Source organism: Leuciscus leuciscus, assembly GCF_965113295.1.
Source record: "Leuciscus leuciscus genome assembly, chromosome: 1".
Taxonomy (NCBI): Eukaryota; Metazoa; Chordata; class Actinopteri; order Cypriniformes; family Leuciscidae; genus Leuciscus; species Leuciscus leuciscus.
In genome coordinates, this window is record NC_138725.1 from 50,139,091 (window position 1) to 50,150,542 (window position 11,452).

The 11,452-nt window shown below is 35.5% G+C and overlaps 2 long non-coding RNA genes across 3 annotated transcripts; one reads left to right on the forward strand and one right to left on the reverse strand.

Annotated features, from left to right (window-relative positions):
- Positions 1-3,720: 3,720 nt before the first annotated feature.
- Positions 3,721-4,946, reverse strand: LOC309476182. Its single transcript, XR_014197951.1, has 4 exons — positions 4,783-4,946; positions 4,249-4,337; positions 4,051-4,116; positions 3,721-3,853 (listed from the first exon to the last, which is right to left on the reverse strand). It is a non-coding gene; the product is annotated as an uncharacterized lncRNA (long non-coding RNA).
- Positions 4,947-8,509: 3,563 nt separating this feature from the next.
- On the forward strand, positions 8,510-10,546 carry LOC309508621. Of its 2 annotated transcripts, XR_014209613.1 has the most exons (3): positions 8,510-8,989; positions 9,078-10,204; positions 10,294-10,546. It is a non-coding gene; the product is annotated as an uncharacterized lncRNA (long non-coding RNA). The 2 variants fall into 2 exon arrangements; XR_014209612.1 differs by having other exon boundaries at positions 8,510-10,204.
- Positions 10,547-11,452: the final 906 nt, after the last annotated feature.

Consider the following 11,452-nt stretch of genomic DNA (forward strand, 5'->3'; position numbering starts at 1 on the left):
TAACAGCGATTTGAATCTGAGTACTCCTGCCCTGAGAGCAGCGCGTAATACACTAAAAATAACAGCAATTTGAATCTATTGAGTACTCCTGCCCTGAGAGCAGTTCGTAATACACTAAAATAACAGCGATTTGAATCTATTGAGTACTCCTGCCCTGAGAGCAGCGCGTAATACACTAAAATAAAAGTGATTTGAATCTATTGAGTACTCCTGCCCTGAGAGCAGCGCGTAATACACTAAAATAACAGCGATTTGAATCTATTGAGTACTCCTGCCCTGAGAGCAGCGCGTAATACACTAAAATAACAGCGATTTGAATCTATTGAGTACTCCTGCCCTGAGACCAGCACGTAATACACTAAAATAAAAGCAATTTGAATCTGTACTCCTGCCCTGAGAGCTCGTAATACACTAAAAATAACAGCAATTTGAATCTATACTCCTGCCCTGAGAGCAGCGCGTAATACACTAAAAATAACTGTGATTTGAATCTATTGAGTACTCCTGCCCTGAGAGCAGCGCGTAATACACTAAAATAACAGCAATTTGAATCTATTGAGTAATCCTGCCCTGAGAGCAGCGCGTAATACACTAAAATAACAGCGATTTGAATCTATTGAGTACTCCTGCCCTGAGAGCAGCACATAATACACTAAAATAACAGCGATTTGAATCTATTGAGTACTCCTGCCCTGAGAGCAGCATGTAATACACAAAAATAAAAGTGATTTGAATCTATTGAGTACTCCTGCCCTGAGAGCAGCGCGTAATACACTAAAATAAAAGTGATTTGAATCTATTGAGTACTCCTGCCCTGAGAGCAGCGCGCAATACACTAAAATAACAGCAATTTGAATCTATTGAGTAATCCTGCCCTGAGAGCAGCGCGTAATACACTAAAATAAAAGTGATTTGAATCTATTGAGTACTCCTGCCCTGAGAGCAGCGCATAATACACTAAAATAACAGCGATTTGAATCTATTGAGTAATCCTGCCCTGAGAGCAGCGCGTAATACACTAAAATAAAAGTGATTTGAATCTATTGAGTACTCCTGCCCTGAGAGCAGCGCGCAATACACTAAAATAACAGCAATTTGAATCTATACTCCTGCCCTGAGAGCTCGTAATACACTAAAATAACAGCAATTTGAATCTATACTCCTGCCCTGAGAGCAGCGCGTAATACACTAAAATAACAGCGATTTTAATCTATTGAGTACTCCTGCCCTGAGAGCAGCGCGAAATACACTAAAATAAAAGTGATTTGAATCTATTGAGTACTCCTGCCCTGAGAGCAGCGCGTAATACACTAAAATAAAAGTGATTTGAATCTATTGAGTACTCCTGCCCTGAGAGCAGCATGTAATACACTAAAATAAAAGTGATTTGAATCTATTGAGTACTCCTGCCCTGAGAGCAGCGCGTAATACACTAAAATAAAAGTGATTTTAATCTATTGAGTACTCCTGCCCTGAGAGCAGCACGTAATACACTAAAATAAAAGTGATTTGAATCTATTGAGTAGTCCTGCCCTGAGAGCAGCGCGTAATACACTAAAATAACAGCAATTTGAATCTATACTCCTGCCCTGAGAGCTCGTAATACACTAAAAATAACAGCAATTTGAATCTATACTCCTGCCCTGAGAGCTCGTAATACACTAAAAATAACAGCAATTTGAATCTATCGAGTAACGTTACTCCTGCCCTGAGAGCAGCGCGATCGCGGGAGATGTATCATTTTGACCGTTGAAATATCGCGGAAAATTTGAACGAGTTCTGTTCTCGCACATCAATTTAACAGACAGCGAGGTAGCATTGGAAAAGCATGTTTTACACCAGTTACCCCATAAGCAGCTTTGTTTTGGTCGACTGATGAAACAGTCAAATCAAAATGCATACAATACGATATTTAGACGATGATTAGTTCTGTGCATTTTTAAATGTTCGCATATTATCTTAGTAAACGTTAGAGGATGTTGAATTGTAACACAATATAGTTGTAAATTCACTTACCTTGCAATAAATGCGTTCTCCCACGAACATGTCTTTTATTCCGACTATTCTTCAAGAAATCCCTCCGCAGCGCATCTCAAATTCAAACGTCTAAACCCCGCCCTTGCTTCAGTTTCATTGGTTGAAGCTGTAAACCAATCATTTTCCTTTCTGCCCTCAGAACATGTTTGAGTAAGTAAAACTCCCATCTGCTATTGTAACGGCGGATTTGCCAGGCGCGCGCCAGCAGCGGTTCACAGCCAAGGAGAGCAACGCTCTCGTCACGGCCGTAAAAGAGAGAAGTTACATTGAAATGGAGAAACCCACCCAAATTAACTTCGGTTAATTTGGGTAAATGTGTAAGCTAGATGTATGCTTTTATAATAAATTGTTTATCTATCTATCTATCTATCTATCTATCTATCTATCTATCTATCTATCTATCTATCTATCTATCTATCGTAATAATGTATGATTTGCAAAAATGAAAACTGCTGCTTCTGTGTAGATGAGAGAATCAAAGTGCGCGTTGTGCACACGCTACATTGATTATGGCCAAGCATGCGCCCTTAAAATAGCCTATGAATAACATGCGCAACGCGCCACTGACTTTAAACTATTTTTTCCTGGTTAGTGGCACAATTGTTTTCTAAACCTGCAAAATAGCAAGAAGGAACGTTTGCGCCGGAACACGCCTCCTCTTTGCGCTGAACCGCCCCCGGCAGCTCGCTGCATCCTGCGGTGGATATCCAACCCGGCCCACATCCAAGTGTGACGTCAGAAGCCACGCCCATCCAAGTGTGACGTCGGAAGCCTCGCCCATGTCCAAAAACGGCACGTGACTCGATTTGTTGTACGCATGCGCAAAATGGCGCTGCTTCCTGTCGGCAATATGTTTACGGTTGTTATCATAGTTATTGGTTTATAATAAAGATGAGGTTATTGGTGTAGAGGTGTGACGCTACAGATTATTGATGCAGTTAAATTGTGACGCTTTTGGCAGGCTTGGAATGGTCTAATTCATGTTTTTGTAAGTTAATGACATGGTAGTACAAGTAAACAATGTACCTTAAAACGATATTTTTGTATTTCTCTTGTATTTCTGTTACGTTATACAAATGGTAATCAATAATCATGGTTTTGCTATAATAAACGTATAAGGGAGCATTTAATAATAAAACGAGTTTTTGTCACTTTCTTAATTATATGGACTCCAAAATAGTTACCCCTTCTAAATAAAGAAAATAAATGTAAACTTTTTTTTTTTTACATTTCTTTCTATGTGGTTATAGAAATATTGCATTTTTACAATCAAATTAAGAATTCACTTATTAGTTAATGCCTGTTATAGCAAATGACTTTGAAATCAAATTAAAGAACAGCAGAATTAAATTTATGTTAACCTTAAGTTAAAGAACCAATATGGTGAAACTCGAAAAATTAGAATATCGTGCAAAAGTTCATTTATTTCAGTAATTCAACTAAAAGCTGATACTAATATATAATATAGACTCATTACATGCAAAGTGAGATAATTCAAGCCTTTATGTATTATAAATTTGATGATTATGGCTTACAGCTATGTTGAAATACTGAAATAAATGACCTTTTGCACAATATTTTAATACATAAAAACCAGTTAATCTCTCGCTTCCCCTTCTGTACAGGTTTTATGAGTTTAACATATCAAAATATAACATCAAAATATCATCATAGTTCAAAATATCTTGGTCACAAATTAATATTTTAATTTAATATTTTGTGTTAATACATCAAGTTTACATCAAAATATTGTGCTAGAACAAAAGCACCAAAAAGATCCCCTTTTCCACCAGTTGCTGCAAGAATGGCTTCAACTCTGAGAGAGAGAGAGAGAGAGAGAGAGAGAGAGAGAGAGAGAGAAATAATAGAATTTGTTTAACATGTTCAACTGAAATATATATTTCTGATTTAACACTTACAAAATGTTGTAGAGAGAGAAAGTCAAATAGAATATTCATGTTACTGACGTCTAATTCCAAACTCCAAATGTGTAAATGTAAGAGCAATACCCACCAATTGAATGGTCTCCCTTCTTTCCTCAATTGTTTGTCAATTCGTCTGTTAAAATCTTCCACTTCACTGAAATAGTTATCAGAGAACAGTCACTGTTGTGTTAACAGCCATTATTTAATTAATTATTATTAACAGAAATATCAGTAACAAAAGGGTGCACTGGGCATTGTGCAAAAATAATTAATAATCTACTCTGACCTGCAATGATAATCCGGACCAGAAAGGAAGACCTGCTCCGCCTCCTGTAAGGAGACATCCCGGAGGACAGCCAGGGCATTTATGATGGCCTATGAAAAACGTTAATATAAATATACAATAATATCACTACTGAACAGCAAACCATTATATAGTATAGTAGTGCTAGCATGCAGTAGTACTCCTGAAAAGAAGTATAATATAGTTAGGAAAGACTGCTGATGTGATGGCTGGCTTGCCGTCACTGTTTACTATGAATCAATAATAAAACTTATGCATATTACAACAGTTTATCATCACATTACATTATCTAAACATGTATAACTTCTTTGCATAGCAATGACTTTTTCAATATGCAGTATTTACAACTGACAGAGTGACAATCAAATCTCATATTCTTTACGAGCAGAATAAGATTTACAGGATGTAACGTCACACATAAGCACTGAAATAATATATTTTTCATATTTACCCTTAATCCAAATAACAACATGAAATTGGTGATGTAATAATGCAGTTAGAATAGTTCGCAGTTACCTTCGTCTTCTCTTCTCGATGCTTCTTCCTGTTTTTAAATGTTAACGTTAATGAGACTGTGTCCAATTTGGGCATGGGCGTGGTGGCTTCTGACGTCACACTTGGATGTGGCCGGGTTGGATGTCCACCGCAGGATGCAGCGAGAGGCTACTCCCCGGGAGCGCAAGTGTATTTCTTAGTTAACCGACGTGCTTCTGTGGAGGGAAAAGTCCGTTTTGCGCGGGTGCAAAATAGGAATGATACATGCGTCGGTGTACAAAGTCACTTGCGCTGGGTGCAAGATAGGGCCCTCAGTCTCAAAATCAAATAATTTTTCAAAACACTAACATATGTTCTCGTCCAACAGGAAGATTTAGTCAATCATAACACAATGTCATAAAAACACTAACATCAGATAGAATTACAGAAACTGCATATTTTATATGTGTCAGGTATGCCCTTATACAACAGACAGTATTGTATTGATCATAGATTGTGTTTTGCACTGCAGTTTCTTTTGAAGCCTCTCTATATTTTTGTTTTGTTGGGTTCAGGTCTTTCGCTGCTGAAATTCAATAAAAAAAGACCCATCTCAGAGTGCTTTATAGAATGTACTGTTACTGTATGAAAAAACGAAAGACAGAGACAGAATTGCTGCAATAAAGACTTTATTTGCAAAAGGACATTACTGCAAGATAACAAAAATATGCAATATAGCTGCCATTTATTATGTGAAAATACAAAATATACGAACAGAAAAAGCACCAGAAAAAAAAAAAAAAAAATTCAATCAGCTGTTTCTCAGTAACAATAGAATAAAATACAGGGGATATATTTGTGTTTCAGTTCACAATATAAACAGCTGTTTACCTTGACTTCAGTCTGTAAGGTTAGGTTTAGAACATGGTGTTATCTGTTCTGACATACAGTGTTAAAGCATTGGTAAATTTGGCAGTAAAAATCCATTGATTTGGTCTTGTTTGAGCTTGTGTGTAAAAGAAGTTCAAGCATTTTAAATGTGTGTTAATTGTATGCATTTTGTGTTAAAGCAACAAGAAATGTGTTAATAGTATAGCTTACACAGACGGATGTAGTGCTAACTGTGTTAAGAGTTTTGGAAAATTGTTAAAAGTATTGAAAAATCTTTCATAGCAATTGTAAAAAACTGTAATAATTAAAACATTAATGTTGGTAATGTTTATGTAAAAGGCCTGATATATTCAAATAATGAAAGCATGAGAAAAAAAAAAAGCTAAATTCTTTCCAATCAGATTTTTCTCTCATTAAATGTAAGTTTCGCCTGATTCAGAGTGATACTGTAATAATTCCATCAAAGAATACTTCCTTCATTTTATATTTTGATAGTTTGAATCACTTCAGTCATTATAATCTGTTTGTATTTTCTGCAAATGGAATTCAAATAAATAATGACTGACATCATCAAATTAAAAACTAAAAGGCTTGGACAGTGTGATGCCTTTTCATGTAATCCCAATATTCATGTTTGAGCATGTGAAGTTGGTTAGTTACTCTGTATGTTTATGTAAATCATCAGTTGCATATATTTAAACAGCAGGCATGAGTCAGTTTATACATTCCTCTGATCACTAGAGGGAGGGAAGAACCGCTTCAGTCCATTCAAACTGTGCCGTGAAACCATGATCTCTTTATCTTTAGTGTTTCTGGCTGTAGTATCCTGTAAGTTTAGTCGACTTTTCTGTGTGATACATCATTTTGTTGCAAAAAAACTTCATGCTATTTTACTAACAGGTATTATTTCATTTGATACAGGTATTGATTCATATGAACTCACTCAGCCTGAGTCTCTGACTGTCCGTCCTGATGCCACTCTAACTATCAGCTGTAAAGTCTCCTATTCAGTTACTAGCTATTATACAGCCTGGATTCGTCAGCCTGCAGGAAAAGCTCTGGAATGGATTGGAGTGATCTATCATAATGGAGGCTTAGCCTACAAGGATTCACTGAAAAGCAAGTTCAGCATCACCAGAGACACCTCCAGTAACACAATAACACTGCAGGGAAATAATATGCAAGCTCAAGACACAGCTGTGTATTATTGTGCCAGAGAATCACAGTGAGAGACACCAACAGCCTCCCTGTACAAAAACATCATCATAACACAGATAAAGGCATTTAATATATTAAAATTCATTACAACAATTCTATCCTTAAAAAAACATATTACACTCGTTCATAAAAATGTGAGATTTTGTGGTCCTGCTTATATTTTGTATTACAACCATGATGACTAGAATAAACACTTACAAAAACTAGATAGATAGATTTTTTGAATACTTTTATTTACTCTGCAATGCAAAATAGGTAATAATAAAGCATGTGAATTCTAAAATGTTTAGAATTTAAAATATGGATCCAACATTGTTTAACACACATTGACATGCACCTGTTCCCACATCAGATTACTAATTTTTTTCGATTCTCTTTTCTGTTGATTCAATTCAAGAATGAATATATAATTTTATCTAGTTGACACTGCAAACAGCAGGAGCACATGTGTGGATGTGACACAATCAACAAACAAAAAATTAAATGAAGAAAATATACATTTCTTAATTGTGTCCCATTTACAGAGAATTCTGTATTAAACATAACTGTGAACGGAAAGGTGTATGTTCACATTCACGTCATACTGTTCTTAAATACTTTGGCCCTTCAGTCATGATTATACCTTGTGACCCTCCCAATGCAAATCAAAACAATCCTGTATGTTTGCTTAGTATTTATGTGCTTCTGATTGGATCTGGAGCGTTACATCACCACTCTCAAGATGAAGAATTTACTCTGCTTATTGCTGCTCTCATTCAGCGTATACCGTGAGTTTTCTCATGAGACACATTTCTATTATCAGCTCTAATACATATATATTTCAAATGAAATCAGTCTTTTCAATCTTCCTTTTAGGTATAAAATGTCAAAATATGGAGTCCATTGAAAGCACGGTTCAGAAAAAGCCTGGAGAAACTCTGACTCTGTCCTGTAGAGGATCTGGGTTCAGCTTTGACTGCTGTACTATGCACTGGATCAGACAACAAGCTGGAAAACCTCTTGTGTGGATGGGCCTGGGCTACAGTTCGGGAAGTGGACACAAGGCAGAATCCTTTAAGGAAAGACTTGAAATCAGCAGAGATGATTCGAAAAGCATGATGTATCTGAAACTGTCCGGACTGACAGAAGAGGACTCAGCTGTGTATTTCTGTGCAAAACAAGCACTGTGACACTAACGTATGTGAAAATGATACAAAAACTGGTTTAGAAAGACATGACACACTTATAGTCTAAAACTGCAGTTCTCAATTTTGTCAGTAGGATGCAGTGCAATACAAGAAGTAAAGTCGTCCACAGTGACTCACAGTCACAGAATGCTTTTTTTTTTTTTTTACTTCTCAAAACTTTATCAGGCACTCTATAAACAATCAAGATATATTGCTTATGGTTCATCTTCACTGGATAAACACTTCACAAACACTTTTATTTTATTAGTCTTTCTCCTTTAAGTGCACGTAAGCTACATATATATATATATATATATATATATATATATATATATATATATATATATGATATATGAATTTAAGCACTTAGCTACAGATATATGAATTCATATATTCAGTTCGTATATCATATATACAGTCAAGCCAAAAACTATTCAGTTTTAATATTTAATATACTATAATATTTTACTAGTGGGTGCAGGACGTTCTAATTTATATCTTAATGCACTAATTTAATAAATCTCCTGTCAAAAATGGTTTGGAATTTTTAGAGGACATTTTCTCAAAAGAAAAAAAGAAAAAAAAAGAAAGGGTTTTATGACAGCCATGCACCATTTAAATTATTATATCTTGACAATGGTTTGAAACATGATTATTATGTCATTAGACAGCAAGCATAGACTTTCCATTTTCATTCCGTGTAATAAAATCAATGTTTTCAGGCCACAATGATTTAAATGATTCTAGCCTACTGATTTTTATTAATAAATTATTGTTTTGACATAATTTAACTAAAGAAAAAAAGCAACAACTAATACATGTGTTTATGTAAATTTTTTGCCTGAGATATAACCAGTGGACACGAGTCAGTTCATCTGATCTCTAGAGGAAGGGAAGAACTGTTCCTTTTCATTCAATCTGTCACGTCACCATGTTCTCTGCAGTTTCAGTCTTGCTTCTGGCAAGTGTAAACTGTAAGTTTTTTTGAACATACAATTTTCTTGCAGATTTAGATGAAGCTTGTTAATAATCATTTTGTATGATTATTATTTTTCCCAACAGGTATTGATTCATATGAACTCACTCAGCCTGAGTCTCTGACTGTCCGTCCTGATGCCAGTCTAACTATCAGCTGTAAAGTCTCCTATTCAGTTACTAGCTATTATACAGCCTGGATTCGTCAGCCTGCAGGAAAAGCTCTGGAATGGATTGGATTGATCTATTATGATGGAAGCTTAGCCTACAAGGATTCACTGAAAAGCAAGTTCAGCATCACCAGAGACACCTCCAGTAACACAATAACACTGCAGGGAAATAATATGCAAGCTCAAGACACAGCTGTGTATTATTGTGCCAGAGAATCACAGTGACAGACGCCAACAGCCTCCCTGTACAAAAACGTAAATTAGGGTATTCATCATGTTTTTCATTAACAACAGATAACACATTTACAGAACAAGAGATTTACAGATAAAGTATTATATGTTTCAATAGGAAGTCATTAAAATCAATAATCTCTTCTATCTGTCACATTGGCTTTGCTTTCTTTGCCTAAGCCAGACTCAAAGGAATATTTTGATGATTTCTATGGCTCTGCCTTTTGGTCAATAAAGTTCTGTATTGATGGCTTGTTTTCACAGTGTGTTCGAGTTTTTAGACACTGTTTCATCACCACAGATTTATGTCAATGAACTAAAATCTTTCTGTGTGATATGAGTCGCTTACAACAGTATTGATCAAAATTGATCTTCAACATTGATTTTAGTGATTTTAAAATTGCAATGCTGTTTTATTTTAAAAATGTAGACTTACTATTCTTGTAATTTCATATTTTATAATATTCATATCTGAATTTTATATTATAATTAATAGCAATTACATTAAAATCCATTAAAGAATTTAAAAGTAATGACTTTGTTCTCTAATAATAGAAAAATAACAGTATGTTTATACAGATCTCAAACATTAAAATCTAAATCTGGACCAAACATATGTCAGCCTTTCATACCACCAGTTCTTTGATTTGAATATATGCAAATCACCTTCCCACTTTAAATGTGTCAATGTCTTGTTCAATGATCTAACCAGACATCTGAACTCTAGGAACAAAGTCTGTCTTTCTGGTTTAAACTTAACATACACCATGTTTAAAGAGTTTCTTGTATTTGTAATTCTGGCAGTTTTACCATGTAAGTCACTGCATAGAATAATCATTATGAGTGCAACAATTTAACATGATTACATCTTCATAAATGTAATATTGTTTCTTTTTCCACAGGTATTGAATGTCAGACATTCACTCAGTCTGAGACAGTGGTTAAAAAACCGGGAGAGTCTCATAAACTTACATGTACAATAACTGGATTTACATTCAGCAGTCTCTATCTTCATTGGATCAGACAGAGCCCTGGGAAAGGTCTGGAGTGGATTGCATACATCAGCACATCCAGTTCTTATATCTACTATTCCCAGTCAGTCCAGGGAAGGTTCACAGTGTCCAGAGATGACTCCAGCAGTAAACTGTATCTACAGATGAACAGCCTCAAGACTGAAGACACTGCTGTGTATTACTGTGCTAGAGAGTCACTGTGAATGAGTTCAGGGTCAAAGCAATACAAAAACCACTTCCTCATTCACATATACAGATGAGGAATATTGACTTTATCAGCTGCATTGAATAGAAATATTAAATAAAAAGCTCGTTCAGTTCTGCCCCTATTTTGTGTTTGTAGAATTCTTCTGGTCTAAAATACTCATGGATGCTTTTTACTGAATCAGAATCACAGTGGCTACTGTACGCTTCCCTTGGTCATCCAAAAACCAACATGCTCATATAATGACAAACTTAACAATACACAAACAATGTTATCAGCACAGCTGTGAGTAGTCATCACAGATGTGATTATAGGCCTATTCAGAACAAAGGCACAATTGTGATATTGCTTTTAATTCAATAGTTTGATAAACACTAAGTTAATACTGAGTAACTTACTTTGCCTATTTTCGGTCTATCAACGAAGATATTTCCAAACGAAGCTACAAAAGAATTAACCATCACGTCTCCGAGCAACACACACACTTATTACTTCCTGAATGAATCAGTGTTTTTGAACGAATAGGTTAAATGAATGACTTATGAATGATTCACTCAGAAACTTGTCGCCACCTACTGGCGTAACGCTTTATCCTGCATAAAGAATCGCGGCTCTCCCACACCAAGGCAAACTAGTCCGTCTGGATCGAAGAAATACATGACAAAATGGAAATCAAATTCGACGAACAGCATATATTTTGTATAATTTGAATGAGCAAACATATAGTTAATTATATCTTTATTTCCCTTCCAAAAACATGACATTATTTCCACAGAATAAACAAACTGCTTTTAACAGAGTGTGCAGGTGCTCCTAACCATACATGTTACAGCAAGACTTTTT